Genomic DNA, 18,120 nt, shown 5'->3' with positions numbered 1-18,120 from the left:
TTTATTATTGCATGATACTGAGTATTTTTCTGACTGTGTGAAAGAGTAATGACAATGCTTCCAAAGGGCTTAGAAAACATTTCTATCCTCTGTATACCCTTCTATATTTTATCAATATATCCCCAAACTAACAGACAGTCCAGGAATAGTAAACATGCCACAAAGTTTTTGTTGATTGAATGAACACAGCAGCCTAAAAAATGATTGTTCTATCTTGGAGAAGTACCTTTACCTTGGTTTGTTTTGCCTTGGAGTGTAAAGGCTAGCTTTGCCTGATTTTGGACAAAGAATGACCTCTGCTTTATTTTGAAGCAGAGGCCCTCTGGACAACTCTGAGGGATCCTTGTTACAGTTAAATCAAACAATGAGAGTAGAAGAGCTTAGTTAGCATCCCTTCTCCAAACCAGTCCCTGGCAATTTAGAGTGTAACTACCCCATGAGTTGATAGCTTGATTAAATCCTAGAAGCCCAAGCAACTTGGTGGACACTAACACCTCAAAAAACTGACATTCTTCTGTGCAAAAGAGTTGGGTTTGGAAAGCTGTTTGTGCGTTGATTGGAGAACAATCACATTTTTCTACAGAGGTTGATGGCTCTTAGTGCCTCAGTTTTCTATTTGTCCGATCTCGGTCATTGCAAATGAAAGCCAATTCTCTAGAAAAAAAAAAAAGATGTTATTTGATCACAACCTGATTGAGACTTTGCTTGGATCTTTGTCTCTCCAGGGCAGAAGATAAAATTCTTGTGGTTTTCTTCCCCCAGGAAAATGGACTCAGACTTCCCACAGGCCTTCCAGAAGGAACTCACCTGTGTCATCTGCCTGAACTACCTGGTAGACCCTGTCACCATAGGCTGTGTGCACAGCTTCTGTAGACCCTGCCTCTGCCTTTCCTGGGAAGAAGCCCAAAGTCCTGCCAACTGCCCTGCGTGCAGGGAGCCATCACATCAAAAGGATTTCAAAACTAACATTTTTCTGAAGAATTTAGTGACGATTGCCAGGAAAGCCAGTGTCTGGCAATTCCTGAGCTCTGAGACGCAAGTATGTGGGACCCATAGGGAAACAAAGAAGATGTTCTGTGCCACGGACAAGAGTCTGCTCTGCTCGCTGTGCTCTAACACTCAGGAGCACGGGGCTCACAAACACTGTCCCATTGAAGGGGCAGCTGAAGAACACCGGGTAAGACACAGTGCTGGGATCACCTGCAGGCTGGAGGGTGGAGGAGTTAAAGAGATGAGAAGGGAGATGAGAACCATTGTGGTGATCAATCCATCCTTTACTGAGTGCCAGGTGCTTTTGGAGGTACCAATGATGAAATTTTGAATTCAATATGCAACTATACCTGCCTTCACAAAGCCTGCATCCAAAAAGAGGGTGATTAAGTGAATGTCACTATTACTTTGACTCTACAGTATAACACTAAAGGCATCGAAAAGCTACCAAAACTACAAGAACAAAGAAAATACATTTTGGAAATGTATTTAATCTTACTGGACAAATGACAAAAGCAGGCGGCCAGCATAGTGGAAGGGTGTTTCACTGATCATTACCTAGGTTACAAGAAATCTTCACTCACCAGTTCCCTAAACTGTTATACATCTGAAACCTCAGATTTGAAAATACCGAGGATGAGCAGTGAAAAAACTTGGTTTATTTTCCTCTCTCTAGTCTGTTCATACATTTTAACCCTTGCGTGCGTATCTCACTCAGAGTATGGAATCTATGGTATTTGATTTTCTGTTGCTCACCCTCATAATTCTTTTGCAGGAGAAGCTCTTAAAGCAAATGAGGATTTTATGGGAAAAAATTCAAGAAAATCAGAGAAATCTAAGTGAGGAGGTAAAAACAAGCATCCTCTGGAGTGTAAGTATGAGATCATGTGTCTCCAGGACACGTTTGAGACAGGCATGCCGAGAACATTTATATTAGCAACTTGAGTTGAAATTCTCATATGCCAGATTTTGTCATATGTTTATTTATAGCCTGGAAAACAACCTGACTGTTCAACATAACAATTGTTCAGGTGTTCTGGAAATGTTTTTCAGATAAGTAAATATATATATGTATATTTACATATATAAATATATATATATGTAAATTCTGAGAGGCCAGTGTGTGCTTAAAATTAATCAGTATTTCAGGTAGAGGTTTCTGTATGAGATGAATTATGTAATACTGATTAAATAATATGTAAATGAGAAATAAAGGCATTTAGCAGTAAATATGATGTTGCTCCTAGGGAAAAAAGTGGGTGGACACAGTAATTTAAGAACTATGCCTGTGTTAGTGAAATCTGATAGCAAAGGACCCAGACCATGATGCCTGTTTGAGTAGGAGAAAATGTAACATGATGAAAAGCTGAGGAGAAGAAACGAAAATGACTAGGGGAGTGAGAGAATAGTTTGTCAATATTGGGAGGAGAAACACAATGGAATGGAGATTCATGTTCTTAGAATGGTGAGGTAAGACTGTAGCTTTAGACAGAAGAAGGGAGGAGACAGAGCAGAGGTAGTCAGTTTCAGAGATGGGGGCTACAATGTTTATTGAGATCTTTTTTGTGTGATGGCTTCTGACCCTGATTAGAATATACTGACAACATTTACTAAGAATGACTGTTTAGGCTGTGAAGTACAAAGATTTGAGACTACAGACTAATTGAGTAACAAATATATATATTGTTGATGATGATTTAACAATCAATGATAAATTTTACTTGTTTTCTAGTGGTATTTCAGATTTGAGAGGACATATATTTAAACATTTAAATCTAAAGGGCTTTTATGCAGGTGTTCAAGAATTGATGAATTATAAACATTTTGAAGGAAGGTCTTTTTTTAGGTTCTGGGGTACATGTGCAGGTCATGGAAGATTGTTGCATAGGTACATTCATGGCAAGGTGGTTTGTTGCCCCCATCCCCCCATCAGCTATAACTGACATTTCTCCCCATGTTATCCCTCCTACCTTCCCTCCCACTATTCCCCCCAGCACCCACAATGGACCTCAGTGTGTGAGGCTCCCATCTCTGTGTCCACATGTTCTCATTGTTCAACATCCACCTATGAGTGAGAACATGTGGTGTTTGATTTTCTGTTCTTGTGTCAGTTTTTTGAAAATGATGGTTTCCAGGTTCATCCATGTCCCAACAAAGGACACAAACTCATCATTTCTTATAGCTGCATAGTATTCCATGGTGTATATGTGCTACATTTTCTTTGTCCAGTCTATCATCAATGGGCATTTGGGTTGGTTCCAGGTCTTTGCTATTGTACACAGGGCTGCAATGAACACATGTGTGCATGTGTCTTTATAATAGAATGATTTCTAGTCCTTTAGGTATACACCGAGTAATGAGATTGCTGGGTCAAGTGGAATTTCTATTTCTAGATCCTTGAGGAATTGCCACACTGTCTTCCACAATGGTTGAACTAATTTACACTCCCATCAACAGTGTAAAAGCATTCCTATTTCTCCACATCCTCTCCAGCATCTGTTGTCTCCTGATTTTTTAATGATCGCCATTCTAACTGATGTGAGGTGGTATCTCAATGTGGTTTTGGTTTGCATTTCTCTAATGCCCAGTGATGATGAGCATTTTTCATGTTTCTTGGCCTCACATATATCTTCTTTTGAAATGTATCTGTTCATATCCTTTGCCCACTGTTGGATGGGTTTGTTGGTTTTTTTCCTGTAAATCTGTTTTAGTTCTTTGTAGATTCTGGGTATTAGCCCTTTGTCAGATGGGTAGACTGTGGATATCGCTCTGGTTCTGTGTCTCACTCAGTGGGAGCTGCACTCCAGAGAAGCTTCCTTTCAACCATCCTGGTCTCCCCTAAGGAAGATCTTTTTAACTTATCCTAGTGTTTGCAAAGAATGAAAATTGAACGAAGGAAAGGTCAGGATGAATTAGTGGGTTCTGTGAGGTGGAAGTCGACCTGGGTATGTAACCTACAAAATCCATGTCTCTCCAGGCCTATGCACTTCTTCGTGCACAGATGATCAGGGTTGAGTATATGAAGCTGCATCCAGTTCTCCATAAGGAAGAAAAACAACATTTAGAGAGACTGCGCAAGGAACACGAAGAGATATTTCCACAACTCCAGAGAAGTTGCATCAACATGCATCAAAAGAAGAAGCACTTGAAAGAAATGTATCGGGAACTAATGGAAATGTGTCATAAACCAGATGTGGAGCTGCTCCAGGTAAGAACTGAGGATGTCCCTTGAGACACTTTGTATTAGCTGACATTTACATCTTTGCTTTTCATTGGGTACCAAAGACATACTTCATCTCCTGCATTGATGGTGATAGACATTCCCACCTAGTTATAGAGATAAACTACAACTCCTAACCTAATCATAGAAACAAAGCTTTATGGAGCTGTGCAGATAGATTTCCACAGAACATTTTCCACCTCAAGCTTTCTTCTCCAGTTCATTTCATTAAAACTCTGGAAGAGAAAACATTCATGTGAAAATAATATTTTTGTCTATGTTGGATGATACATAGAAATTATGAAGAAACTAACATTTCCTTCTTCCTTTTTTGGGGCAGTCCTAGGTTTGAAATGCCCTTGACTTGAGCCACATTACCCCTCAGGAACTAGCCCTGAAAAAGACCACATTGTAGACAGCTGCAGCAATGCACAGTCACTACGCAACCTTTCTCTCTCACTCAGATCCAGGGTCCTGAATTTATCAGAAACAGATTCTGTCAATTGGTCTTACTGGTATTAATGTGAGAAATGAGAATACATTTTAAAAGACCTGCAGTGATAGTACGTAGTACTTCGAAAGTTTTCAAAACCTAAAGACTAGACAGGTAGAATCTAACAACTTGTGTGTTCATTTGCTTCCTTCTTTTGAGACAGAGTGTTGTTCTGTCACCCAGTCTGAGTGCAGTGGCCTAATCTCAACTCACTGCAACCTCTACCTCCTGTGTTCAAGCAATTCTCCTGCCACACCCTCCCCAGTAGCTGGGACTACAGGCATGCACCATGACACCCAGTTACTTTTTTTGTATTTTTATCAGAGATGAGGTTTTGCCATGTTGGCCAGGCTAGTCAGGATCTCCTGTCCTCAGGTGATCCATTCACCTTGGCCTCCCAAAGCGTTGGAAATACAGATATGAGCCACTACACCCAGCCAGAATAACAACTTTCTAAAGAAGTATCTTTTTTCTCTCTCTCTTTACAGGATTTGGGAGACATCATGGCAAGGTATGTTTTTGGTCATCATTGCAGGCCGAAGCACAAGGTGTGCTATGAAAAACATCAAGCTGTTTTCAACAAAGTGAAAACATAATTTGTTAACATAATGTGTCAGTGTGATTGTGTGTGTATGTGTGTGTACTCAGGTGTTCGTGTGTTATGTTGAATATGTTTTCTTATGCCCTGTATCAGATTTTAATCTTTTCTTACTTTCCCAAGTGACTCAGGGGGTAATGTTTTGAAGAGTTCAATGCAGAAGTTACTAGGATATAGTTGCCTAATTTTAAGATTCAGAATCATAATTAGAAACAAACTATTTGGTGGCAGATAGAGAGAGAGGCAATTATCTTTCAGTGGTAGTAGGTTAGAAATGGAGTGAATCCTTAGAAAGATTCCCTAAGAGAGCCATAAACCCATCCTAGGATTGTGGAGTTACATGACAATATCAGAAGTGGGTTTGAATGAAGGATTTCCTGTTGGAATCTATTTCTTAAACACAGACACCAGAAAGGTTAACCAACTGCACCTGCTTCCTTGCAGGAGCGAGTCCGTGCTGCTGCACATGCCCCAGCCTGTGAATCCAGAGTTTACTGCAGGGCCCATCACTGGACTGGTGCACAGGCTCAACCACTTCCGAGGTGAGTGTCGCCGTCTTGCTGGGATCAATATGTAATGTCTTCAAGTATGGTTTCTATGGGCAGTTTTCCTAGTGTAATGATATTTCATCTGGAAGAAACTAGTTTGTGAATAAGTCTTTATATTTATAGTTTCACTATCATCAAACAGACTAAACTAAAAGCTGGTAAAATGTAATAAGAATCAGCCATATAACATATTACTTAGAAAAACATAAAACATGCAGAATGGCTCCTTAGGACTTAGAAACATTCTCTGACAAAATTTCATGTATACAAGTATTACATGAGGTATACAGAACTGAGTTAATTCAGGACATTTCAACTTCAAATTAAGTGCTGTTAATGATTGTGATTTGGTGACAGTTTTTTTTTTTTTTAAGTAAATTTCAGGTGTATTTGTAAGTTTCATAGCATTTGTAATTTTAATCATGTGCATTTTAATCAACCAAAACACCCCCTATGAGTAACTTAAATAACAATGCAAATCTGAGAATCTGCAAACAATAGGAAAGTGATTTGGTGGTTGATGAGCCCTTAGATAGAACTCCAGGACAGATCATGATCAATGAGGCAGATAAAAGAAGTCTGTGCTGAAATCCAGCATGAAAGTCAGATAATTCCTGCAAGGAATCTGCACTTTCCAGAAGATGGATTCAGATTTTCTCTTTAAGTATGAATTTGCTTACTTAAGTGGCAGATCATATTTCTGGCAAAGTGATAATTTATTTAGGTATAAGAATGGCTCCCCACCTCATCTCCTGTCCCCAGCCTCCTGCTCTTCCCTGACAGGGAAGAGGAAATGCACATATATTTTATTGCCATGGACTTGGATGCAGTGCAAGAGCTTCCAGTTTTTCAGTTGTTATAAGAAGTAGCTGACTAGACTTAGGCATGACAATCCTCCCCTTATATTTTTGAGTTTATAGAAATTGTGGTCCTTGTAGTTTAGCCATGTACTTATGCAGATATCCTAACACCCTCTGATTCCAACATTTTTCCAGACAAAAGTTGCCTTTTAATCTTGACCTGTGGTTTCTAGTGAGAGTCTCTTTCTTATCTGAACCTAAGAATGTAGAAGCTGCTTTTCGCTGGAACATTCTCTTTTTTCTACAGTGGAAATTTCCTTCAATTATGAAGTAAGCAATCACATTATCAGCCTGTTTGAGGATGTGAGAAGTTGGATGTTTAGACCTGAACGGGAAGGTGGATCTGTGAATTCTAACAGACCTGACTATTTTGCTGCATGGGGAGCCCAGGGCTTCTCCTCTGGGAAACACTATTGGGAGCTGGATGTGGACGACTCTTGGGACTGGGCTCTGGGTGTCTGTAAGGACTCCCAGATAAGGAATAATGGCACCATGATTACATCTGTGGACATATTTCTTCTTTTATGTGTGAAGGTGAATCATCATTTCCGTCTCTTGACCAGCTTTCCAATGCTTGCTCACTATGTAGAGAAACCTCTGGGCCGGGTTGGTGTGTTTCTGGATTTTGAAAGTGGAAGTCTGAGTTTTTTGAATGTAGCCAAGAATTCCCTCATATGGCGTTACCCGGATGGCTCCTTAAATTTCCCTGTCAGGCCTTTCTTTTACACTGGCCACAGATGATTAAGATAAAGAAAGCTGACTGTTTGGGAACTGCATGTACAAGGGAGTCCTTCACTGTTCAAGCAAAGGAATCATACTGTTCAGGCTTTTTTTCTGTTTTAGTGTCACTTTATTACAGTTAAATAAAAAATATGTAAAATGCAAAATATTTTTGTATGCTTTTCTACAATTAAAATAATCTCTAATGGCCCATTACCTAAAGTGTATATTGTGATTTTCAACTGCTTTGTGAATTTATTGGATGGAATTCTGGAAATATGTGGGTGTGTGATTCCAGCTGAATGATCTCAGGCAGGAACATAATTTGCACATCATGGACAGACAGGATTTTGTACAATGCATTTGCAAGTGTGGGAGCTCCCTCCTATTGATACAATAAAGTCTGCACCTCATCACTTTAGGGGGAACATTTATTTTACACCTAAATTGTCACTGAATCTTTGGGCAAAAATGAGGATTTAACAGGCATGTGTCCTATGGTGACAAAAACACATTCTGAGAAATGCATTATTAAGTGATTTTTATCACTGTATGAACATCAGAGTGAACTTACAAAAACCTAGATAGAACAGCCATCTGCAGACATGGGCCAAATGGTGCAGCCTGAGGAGCCTTGCTTCTCTGAGAACTTGCCAGCAATGCCTGAGCTAGAACCCAAAAGGTTTAACCCACATTGACTTCTGTAGCTGTTTAAAAAAGCAAACAGCATCACCCAGGGGAAAATAGACAGAGGAGCAGACTGTCTGCTTTAAAATGTGTTTATACTTAAAATTCACACAGATTGTGAATTCTCACTGATAACCTAGACCTGAGACATCATCATCACCTCATGTTACAGTGGGAACACATTAGTGTCAGGAAAAAAGAAAACAAGACAAAACAAGCAAAACCCAGTTCTGATAAAAACCCAGATTCTAGTGAGTCAACTGAGTCTGTCTACCTACCACATGGTCATTTTCATGATCACCAATTAAATAATGGCAACAGATGTTCCACTCCCAGTCTAGCAGATGATCCTGACTGATGTCTGGGGTTCCTCAGTTGGGGCTGTTACCTCGAATATATTCAAAGGGCCTCTTCACGTAGCCACTTGGGCTTGCTCACAGCATGGTAGTTACCTTTCCACAGTGAAGATTCCCACAGAGTCAGGAGAAGTGTTATTATGCTAGAGTAAAACATCAGCTATAGTCACAACACTACACAAAGTAAAGGGACTAGAACATTCAACAGTAGCAGTCTTGAAGTTACATCATAGGAAGAGAATGTGGGATGGAATGTATCTTTAAGAAGTAGACATTGAGGATCTACATCCAGAGACTGTGGTCCTATAAAACATGAGCTCTAAGAAGCCCTTTAGATCTGCCCCATATTCGTGTAAAAGGGCAATTGACAATTGAGACCAAAAAAGAATTAAATATTCTTTTGGAATTTTTTTTCAAGATTTAGTATCAACTGGACAATCATTATGAAAACAACATGGCAAAACCATTGAGGAAGATGCACAAGATACTGAAGTAGAGGGAGTGAAGGATGATCCATCTCCTTCAAGATGACCAGAGACAGACCCACTAACTCTAGGACAGTGAGATGAAAAAGGTCAGTGCACCCTTGGCAGGAACCCCTCTGATGTCTCTAAGTGGCTGGAAACTATTAATGTAGGCCTTCTGAGTGCCTTGTACTTTTCAAGATTTCTTGATGATAAGAGCCACTAACCAGATTTCATAATACATAGAATACCTTCAGCACAGAGGGTGAGAAAGTCTTTCCTTCAAAAGCCAGAAGTTCAGAAACTTGTAGCCACGGCATCCAATGGACCTTACTGTAAGTGTGGACTAAAGAGAGAGAAGCATTGGCTTTAACCTCAGATAAACGCTGTTCCATTCTCACTGCCCTGTGACTCCCATACTCACAAGGGAAGGTGAGGTTAGGTGCTGTGGCTATTCCTTCTTCTGGACTGTAGAAATTTTTGATGCTGACTCAGAGATATGTTCTCTGTTTATTAAAATCTAATGCCTATTAACATTCTGCTGTGAAGGAGATAGGCTGTGTCCTGTCACAGGCCTCTCACCCTGTGCCCATATGTTCCACTCCTCTGGCCCTTAGTGATCCATGATACCTGCCAGAATCACTGAGATTCTTCTCCACCTCCATCAGTCCTCTGGCCCAGGTCTCAGAACACAGGTCCCTGTCTATCCATTTCTCATTATCTGCCCTTGTCCTTCAAATTCACAACATAAGAAAAGTTGGTCATCAAAATATCCTGGAATGGGAAACAAGGGTTTCCTCTTTGGCCTGAGACCCAGCAATGCAGATGCAGGATTCAAAGGTAGGAGGAGGAAGCAAAAGTGGATGCCCTTGAAACTACTCAGTCACATCCTTGTGACATCTGAAAAGGTAAAAGGTATTTGGGGTTAAACAATTGGAACGGAGAAAGAGGACAGTCACATTCAGGTGTATATGGAGAAAGAGATTCTGTCAGTGCCTTACACAAAGTAAAACTCTCTTACTTTAATGGGATGTACCCATGCATGTGTCAGAAAAGTAATCCTAGGTGAGAAAAAGCAAAGTCATAGTGAAGAAGGGATCCAGATAAAGAAGGGAACAGGCAACATTTCCTGCACATTTCAAAATGATCATTTCCCGGAATTAGCATGAAGTGTCTGTTGTATATCAGTATCCAAAGTGAAAAAGACAGCTGAGAGTAATATGGTGTCATGGTTTAGAGCAATGTCTTGAAGTTAAACTGCCTCACTTTGATTCCCACACCCACTGCTTATAAGCCTCATTCCCAGAACAAAGTGCCTTTCTCAAAGCAATGTGTGTGGATGTGGACTCCATGGGTGTGTTATGCATATATTTACATAATATAGTGTTGATATATACACAGTAATTGTGTGTATACACACACACACACACACACACACACACACACACACACATATCCTGTACCTATATAAAATAATTGGATCAGTACCTTCCAAAATGGTTAAAATTTACTTAAACAAACAGCTATAAGACAGAGAAACTGTAAAGGTAGTTCAGCCAAAAAAAAAGCAAATAAATGGGAATAAGAGAAATAACAGAAACTTATGAGGAGGCAAGGAAAAAAAGAGCAAATCATTGAGAGAGAACCCAAATTTAAGATAGCAGTAAGTGAAAGTGCCAGAAAAAGCATTTTAAAACCCAAAGAACTATAAATCGTTCTACTATAAAGACACATGCACATGTGTATTCATTGCTGCCCTGTGTACAATAGCAAAGACCTGGAACCAACCCAAATGCTCATCAATGATAGACTGGACAAAGAAAATGTGGCACATATGCACCATGGAATACCACACTGCCATGAAAAACAATGAGTTCATGTCCTTTGTAGGGACTTGGATGAATCTAGAAACCATCATTCTTAGCAAATTGACACAAGAACAGAAAACGAAACACCACATGTTCTCACTCACAGGCGGGTGTTGAACAATGCAAACATGTAACTCAGGGAGAGGAGCATCACACACTGGGGGCAGTTGGGGGAGGCTAGGGGAGGGACAGCAGGGGGTAGGGAGTGTGGGGAGGGATAACATGGGGAGAAATGCCACATATAGTATGCACCTATGCAACAACCCTGCATGATCTGCACATGTACCCTAGAACTTAAAGTAAAAATTAAAAAAATTAAAAAATTTAACAAAGTTCTTTAAAACTTCTAACATTTGCATTAGAAGATTGATTAGAGAAAGGACACATTTGCATATCACCTGGGACGGAGGTTTCATTGGTTCTCACACTCAGGGTTCTAAGATGCCATGATCGTGACATGCAGCAGTCACAGATCTCAAGGATCACTGGAGCTCTCCAACCTGCCTCAAAAGAAAGCAGAAAATGCTGAAGGTCTCGGCTAAGGGATTCACAATCTAGGACTTGGGCTTTAGCCTGTGAATCACCTTCCTGTATGTTGTCCTCAATTTGTAGAGTTGTGACACAATGCTACTTTTCAGCTCCCAGAACATCTCAAATGACACCACAGGCTGCTCCCCTAGGCTCCTAAGCCTTGCTGTGTCTCCTAGTCTTAGTTTGGAGAGCCATGGTGGTTCTCAGTCAACCTCAGAGTATGTGAGGCAGACACCCCAGCCAGTTTATAGTGGAGTCACAGAAAAATGGGAGACTTAATGAGGCTGTGTGAGGACACTGGGAATATGAAGTATAAAGGACTGAACCCATATGTTCTGGCTTCAACATTTTTCCCAATCACCCAGGTGTGCACCCACTCAGGACTCAACTTTCCTTTTGTTCAGTGATGCCTGTCAAATAAGCTTTAAATAAGCTTCCATAGATTAGGGAGATCTGGCTCTTAGCTTAACAGGTTCAATGAAAGACTTCACATGACTGATTATCTGTGAGAAATGAACCCTGATTTCCTGGAGTTGAGAATATTATAGATTTTATAATGTCTTCACATTTCAGTCCACATTTATTTTATGAATATGCTCCAAAATTTTATTCGCCTTCTTTTTTTTTTGAAGACGTGTTCATATTTCAGTCCACCTTTATTCTGCAAACTATGCTGAAAATTATTTTACTACTTTCTAACTCTCTCTCTCTCTCTCTCTTCTCTTTCTGAGACATGGGTATCTCATTTTACTATAAAAATCTGCATTCTCTATCTACTAGATTATTCTTTCAAATGTAAATAGATTTTGTACTATCCATTCCATAAGTAATTTATACTGCCTTTTACTTTGTAATTTACCATATACATTGGTTTATTACACTTTGTGTTTCTATAACAGAATTCCTGAGGTTAGGTATTTTGTAATAGAAAGAAGTCAATGCCCACAATCCTGGCTACTGAAAGTCTAAGATTGGGCAGATGGACCTGGCGAGGGACTCTGGTAGAGTTCATTTATTCCAGGAAGTGGAGAAGAAGCAGGCAGGTTCAAAGACATTACGTGGTGAGAGAGAAAGCAAGAGAGAGAAACCAGGAAGACAGATTTTTTTTTTAAACAACTTGCTCTCTCAGAAACATAATCATTCCTGCTGAAGCTAAACTTCACAACCCCATCTCACCCCAAAAACATGAACGCATTCCCATGACCCAAACACCTCGGAGTAGGCTCTACCTCTCAACACTGATAAACTGGAGATCAGTTTCAACATGGGATTTCACAGAAAGGAGCCAAACCATCGAACATATGATAGTTTAAGTGATGGTAGCCTCCTCATTTTAAGTTTTATTTTCTCCTTCCCTATCACTTTATCTTTTTTTAATAAATTGAAGATCCAGGAAAAGTTTCAAAATCAGCACTATGAAATAAAATTTTGTTGTAATTATTTAAAACCTAAACATAATGATATTTTCTTAGACTGTGAATCTGGCATTCAATCTATTTCTTGATTTTGTTGGCATTCGTCACTTAGAATTTTCATTCATTATGTTCTTGGAAACTTCAATGCAATATTTCTTTATATTAGGTCTTTTATTTGTTCATATATTTGTTAGCTGCACATGTAATGTGTATTATGTTCTAAGAATTGCATTAGAAAGTGAGAATATAGTGGCAAATAAGACCAATTCTGGCCTTACCATTTTAGAATGTACAGTTTCATAGTAATATCTACAAATTGAATAAGAATTTGTTGGATATTATGAGGAGCTAGCATAATATTCTTGGAGTGTGTAATAATAACTGTCTGGTCTACAGATGGTGGGAGGAATTTCCTAAAATGCTTTTGTTTGAGGTTTTCTGAAAAGTAATAAATGATTAGGATTTAGAGACATAATCAGCCAGATACTTGGATCTACCCATCTAGATCAGACTTCAAGAGAAAACTAAGAGCTCTAATGAGTTCAGTAACTGAGATATTCAGCACTTTATTCTTCTACCCCAACTTAGTTTAAATAGGTGAGTAAAACACATTGTTTACAATATGAATGCCTTGGATAAATTATGTGAAATGCCAGAAACAAGACACAAAGAACCACATATTGTATCATTTGATTTGCACAAAATGTCTACAATGCACAAATCCATAAAGATCTTAGGTATATATACTTATTTGTAGCTCTAACTCTCACTATTCATATAAAAATAGAGACAATTATAAACAAGAGACAAGAATAACACAGAAGAGAGAATTCTCAGATTTTTCTCAAGAACAAAAACAAAGGTTCTCTAATAATTATATATATGGACTGCAATTCTTTCTTTTTCAGATATGGTTGAGCTTCCTTGAAGAGACTACATAGTTAAGTGTGTTGATTAATACCCTGCAATGGAGATTGTATTGCTTAGGTAGAGTATCTTTAAGGTCCCATGTAATTGTTTTAAAAGGTATAAACCTTAAAAACTATTTTGAGTTTGTTTCATTTTGTCTTTTAGCCACTCAATAATAAATTTTCTGTGTATTCTTTTCCCAGTGTCGTAGAGACTAGAAGCCCAGAACATCTATTTCTTCATAATTCCTGCCAGCAGAATTTTAGATTGTATTCCACAAATACAAGGCATTAACAAAAGCATTGGAGGGGATAACAGAAGCAAGTATCACTCCTGTTCACGTGAGTGCAGCAAAGAATCACATGGGACAGGACATGCATATGACAGACATAAGGTTTTGCTAGTGACTGTGGACATTGTCTATCAAAATACTCCCACTAGTGCTGCAGAAGTCTGAGAAAATCAATGACTACTTCCCATGTTAACTAAAAAATTTTGATCTTCTAGAAGTCACTGGCAGATTTCCTTGGCTTTTTCTTCCTCAGATTTTCTATAAAACAGCTATTTTATAAGAGCTGTTTCTAAATTCCTTTATTAAATATCTTTCTGTTTGCTATAGCTACAGTGCTTTCTGTCTTCATGGTCATAGCAAGACTTGTTGAGAAAAAGTGTGCAAATGACATACCAATAATACAACATGTTTATAAACAGCAACTTTTAATATAATATGCTATATTTTAATTTCTTATTGGTATCATCATTGATGCCATGCTCTACTTCACATGTCAAAAATATTTTAAATTGGCTATAAATATATATGCTTATATTTAATCTGTGAGAAAAAAATGAAATCATTAGCTTAAGAGCATGAATTATTGTCACTTCTAGGAATCACTTAAGGAATAACCATAATAGATTGTTGTAATAATTATGTTTTTTTAATTCACAGGTAGCCTTACTGAAGCATATTCTGACTTTTATTTTCAATGGGCTAAACAAACAAAATTTTATGTCTTGATTTTCTCACTTTCAGTTTGTAATACATATTTAATTTCCATAGTCACTGGGTAACTATAACATGGAAAACACAATATTTCTAAAATTAGCTATTTGTGTTTAATATCATTCATTAAATAAAATGTAGTTTTTAAAAGAATTGCCTCTGATGGCAGTGGTGGCCTATCTGGAGCAGCCTCTGTGGGGGTGCCAGCTGCAGTGGGGGAGGCACAGCCAGGGATGCACACTCCATGGAGCCAGCGGGAGCCAGGAACAAGTGGGAAGCCTGCCCCCTGCTGAGTTGGTGAGGCAGAAGAGCTAGGCTCAGGGACACAGCTGCAGCTGGATGCAGCTCCAGACTCAGGATCCCTGCACTCTTGGGGACCAGGAAGCGCCTCTCCCCCAAGTGGCTCAGATGTCTCTGTTCTTACTCCCTGGACTCTGCCTTTCCCTTGGCACCTGCAATAATTTTGGAGGAAAGCTGTGGTCAAGCCCGAGTGCTGTTGCAACCCAGCCAGTTGTGCACATACTAAAGACAGCACTGACAATATCCCCCACCACTGCCTTGGTGTCTTCCAGATTTTGGGTGCCAAGGAGCACAGGAGGGAGACTGGAAGGGGCTAATGGCAGCTTGGCACAGGGTTGCAAGTTCTCCTCTGTGAAAACAGAGTGGTTGGGTTGTACTGAATGCAGATGGTGGCAGGCAGACAGGTTCTTGGGCACAAAGGGTGGGTCCCTGTTGAAACTCAAACTTCAAGCCAGGGATGGGTTACCAGTTCCAGGTGGAGTCTGTGGCTTGGAGTGAGAACTTATGGTGCTTTTTTAGGCTCATCCACGGCCACCTATTGATCAATCAGCACTCAATTCCTCCCTTCTGAGCATATAAAAACCCCAGACTCAGCCAGACTCACACAGACGTCGGTACTACCAGCTGCAAGAAAGAGTTACTCACTTTGGATCTCTGGTGAGCTGTTTTGTTGCTCAGTGAAGCTTCTCTCTGTCATGCTCACCTTCCAGTTTTCCACTCATTCTACTTGGACGTTGAACAAAAACTCAGGACCTGCCAAATGATGGGACTGAAAGAGCTATAACACAAACAGGGATGAAACATGCCCCCTACTCATCACTAAAAGGAGAGAAGAGAGAAGAGCAGTGGCCCTTTTGGAAGCCTAGATCTAGGTGCTCCCCAAGCCAGGGCTGACACTCTTTGAGGCTCTGCAGTTTCTGGTGTCTCCAAGCTGCCTGGCACCCACAGTGGAAGATAATTTTAATACACCTGGTCCAGCCACAGCCTCACTGGGTGCCAGCACCTGTGCCAGGGCCTAGAGCTGCCCACTCTGCCACAGCTGGCACACCTGGCTGTGAGCAGTGGCCAGAACCCACACTGGCTTACACACACTTCACTGCCCTATGCCTTGCTCACTCTTGGCAGGCACAGAATCTGAGCTGCTAGCATGAGCCAAGCACAGCCTGCTGGGCCTAGTGGATGGAACCAGCCCCATGACCTGAAAAGAGCTCAAGCAAAGATGCTACCAGCCACAGATGGAAAGGTGGCTGGTTCTGAGCTGGAAAAGTGACACCCTAAGGATCCTGTGACCCTTCCATCATATTTTCTACTTTGAACTCGAGAAAAAATATGTAAAATTAAAAGTCCAGTATTAAAGGTAACTGATTCCATATTTCTGTTAATATCTACAACTGTTATTTAAAATCTGTTCTAAATTTTTAAATTATACCTTGACATTGTTCAATTTTATGTTTATAATTAGGATATGCTTTAAATTATTTACTTTGGCTTTCAAGGAAATTTAAATATTACACAGAAATGTGACACTAATAAAAAACAAATATGCTTTCAGAGTAGTTTGATTATTTAGGACACAGGACTATTTAATTATTATAGTCTCCTAGATAGCAGCTCAATATATTTTTCATATTTTACTGCACCATTCTGTGATACATAAAATGTAAAACTAAAGATATATATTAAATTGTACTTGAGACTATTTTATTTCATTTGATGTATTAATAAAAATTCAGGTTCGTGTATACATGACTATTTTAAGCAACATGAATATGTTTCCATTGTTAATGTTTTTGCAATATAATACATAAGTTGTATAGTTCTCTATGTGAACAGATATAAGTTCAATGTGAGCATTAAATGTCAAATTGTATTTTATTTAACTCATATAATTAAATTTCATGGTAAGGTGTTGAGGTATTATCTGATGATAAATATTTAAATATTAAAATATTAAACAATTTTCTTTGAAAAGTGTTTAAATAATTTTTTAAAATAGCATGCTCTTCTTGTCTGTAAATGCTATGGAATTTAAAGTTATCTTTTTATGTCTAAATGTTCAAAGACCCTCAAATTAACAATCAATTTAAAATTTGTAGTTTTCTTGAAGGTTTTAGTAGCAGGCAACTTTTATAAAATGCAGAATGTGAATTGAAGATTTATGTGTCTGTAAAACTCATTATGGAAATAGGTTCATAGTGTTCCATCAGAAAACAGCACCTGCTTTTGTTTAAGTTCTATTTTGTGAGAAAACAAATTTAATCTATTGCAGAACTAATCCAGTTACATGCATTTTGTGAAATATAATACATAAAAACAAATTATGGAAAATTTTGACTCAGATATTCCTGTTTCTGTAAAGTTTGCCTTTCATTCTCAACCAAAAATGTTGCTGATATCATGCTTATCAAAAAACATGTTTCATGAAGTTTGTATCTTAAAAAGAAACTTTACAATTGTTATTTTTTTTACTTTTATTTTGAAAAGCATTTTATAAACTTAAGGAGATGATAATCTGAATGTAATTTACAGGATAATGCACCACATTAAAAGTAGAGGGAAGAAAGTGAAAAATATATTCAATAAACCAACTTGCAATTCTGGATTGTTCCTAAATATAGTAAGCTTTTGTAGCCAAATAAAAATTGATGGACATAACTTTTTTTTAAATCAAACCCTACTCTATATAGAAATCTGAGGTTTTAGAGACTAGAGAAAACCATATATAACAGACAGAATTTTAAAGAATAAATGAGACATTCTCTTTGCGTGGCCTGAGCTATATTTAGTGTTTAAAATATGCATATGTAATATTTTCTCTTAAATTATTAATTTGCACATAGACATATACATTATACAAAAATAGGTTCAAGTTTGATTTGATAATCAAATGTTTTTCTCAATTTAAATGAAGGACTTTTTAGGGCTAGAATAATATTTTAGATTAAATCATTGGTATCTTTCTAATGACAACATGTCATACTGGTTCATTTTCAGCATTTTGCAAACATGTTCTTTTAGAATTTTCCAAATGCACATATGAAGTAGAGATTACAATGAACCTCCATGCAACAATTTCCCAACTATCAGTGCTTTCTTCTGTAGTAACAGATGATCTACTAATCTCATCTTAACATCTATATTAGCTTTGACATTCATTC

The 18,120-nt window shown here is 38.5% G+C and overlaps 1 long non-coding RNA gene across 4 annotated transcripts in view; it reads right to left on the bottom strand.

Moving 5' to 3' along the window:
* Nucleotides 1-1,885: 1,885 nt before the first annotated feature.
* The window catches only part of LOC141585177 (uncharacterized), a 35,282-nt gene continuing 19,047 nt past the window's right edge, over nt 1,886-18,120 (bottom strand). The window contains exons 7-10 of one of the 4 annotated variants that reach the window (XR_012518563.1): nt 15,608-15,715; nt 11,203-15,114; nt 5,732-5,941; nt 1,888-4,446 (exon numbers count right to left, since the gene is read on the bottom strand). This is a non-coding gene — a long non-coding RNA (uncharacterized LOC141585177). Of the gene's footprint in view, nt 5,942-6,257; nt 8,616-11,202; nt 15,115-15,607; nt 15,716-18,120 lie in introns of those variants that run through there. The other 3 variants (XR_012518561.1, XR_012518562.1, XR_012518564.1) reach the window with 3 other exon arrangements.

The sequence above is a fragment of the Saimiri boliviensis genome, chromosome 7 (genome assembly GCF_048565385.1).
Source record: "Saimiri boliviensis isolate mSaiBol1 chromosome 7, mSaiBol1.pri, whole genome shotgun sequence".
NCBI lineage: Eukaryota > Metazoa > Chordata > Mammalia > Primates > Cebidae > Saimiri > Saimiri boliviensis.
The sequence above is the reverse complement of the archived record's forward strand: the minus strand, read 5'-3'. Positions and strand labels throughout refer to the sequence as shown.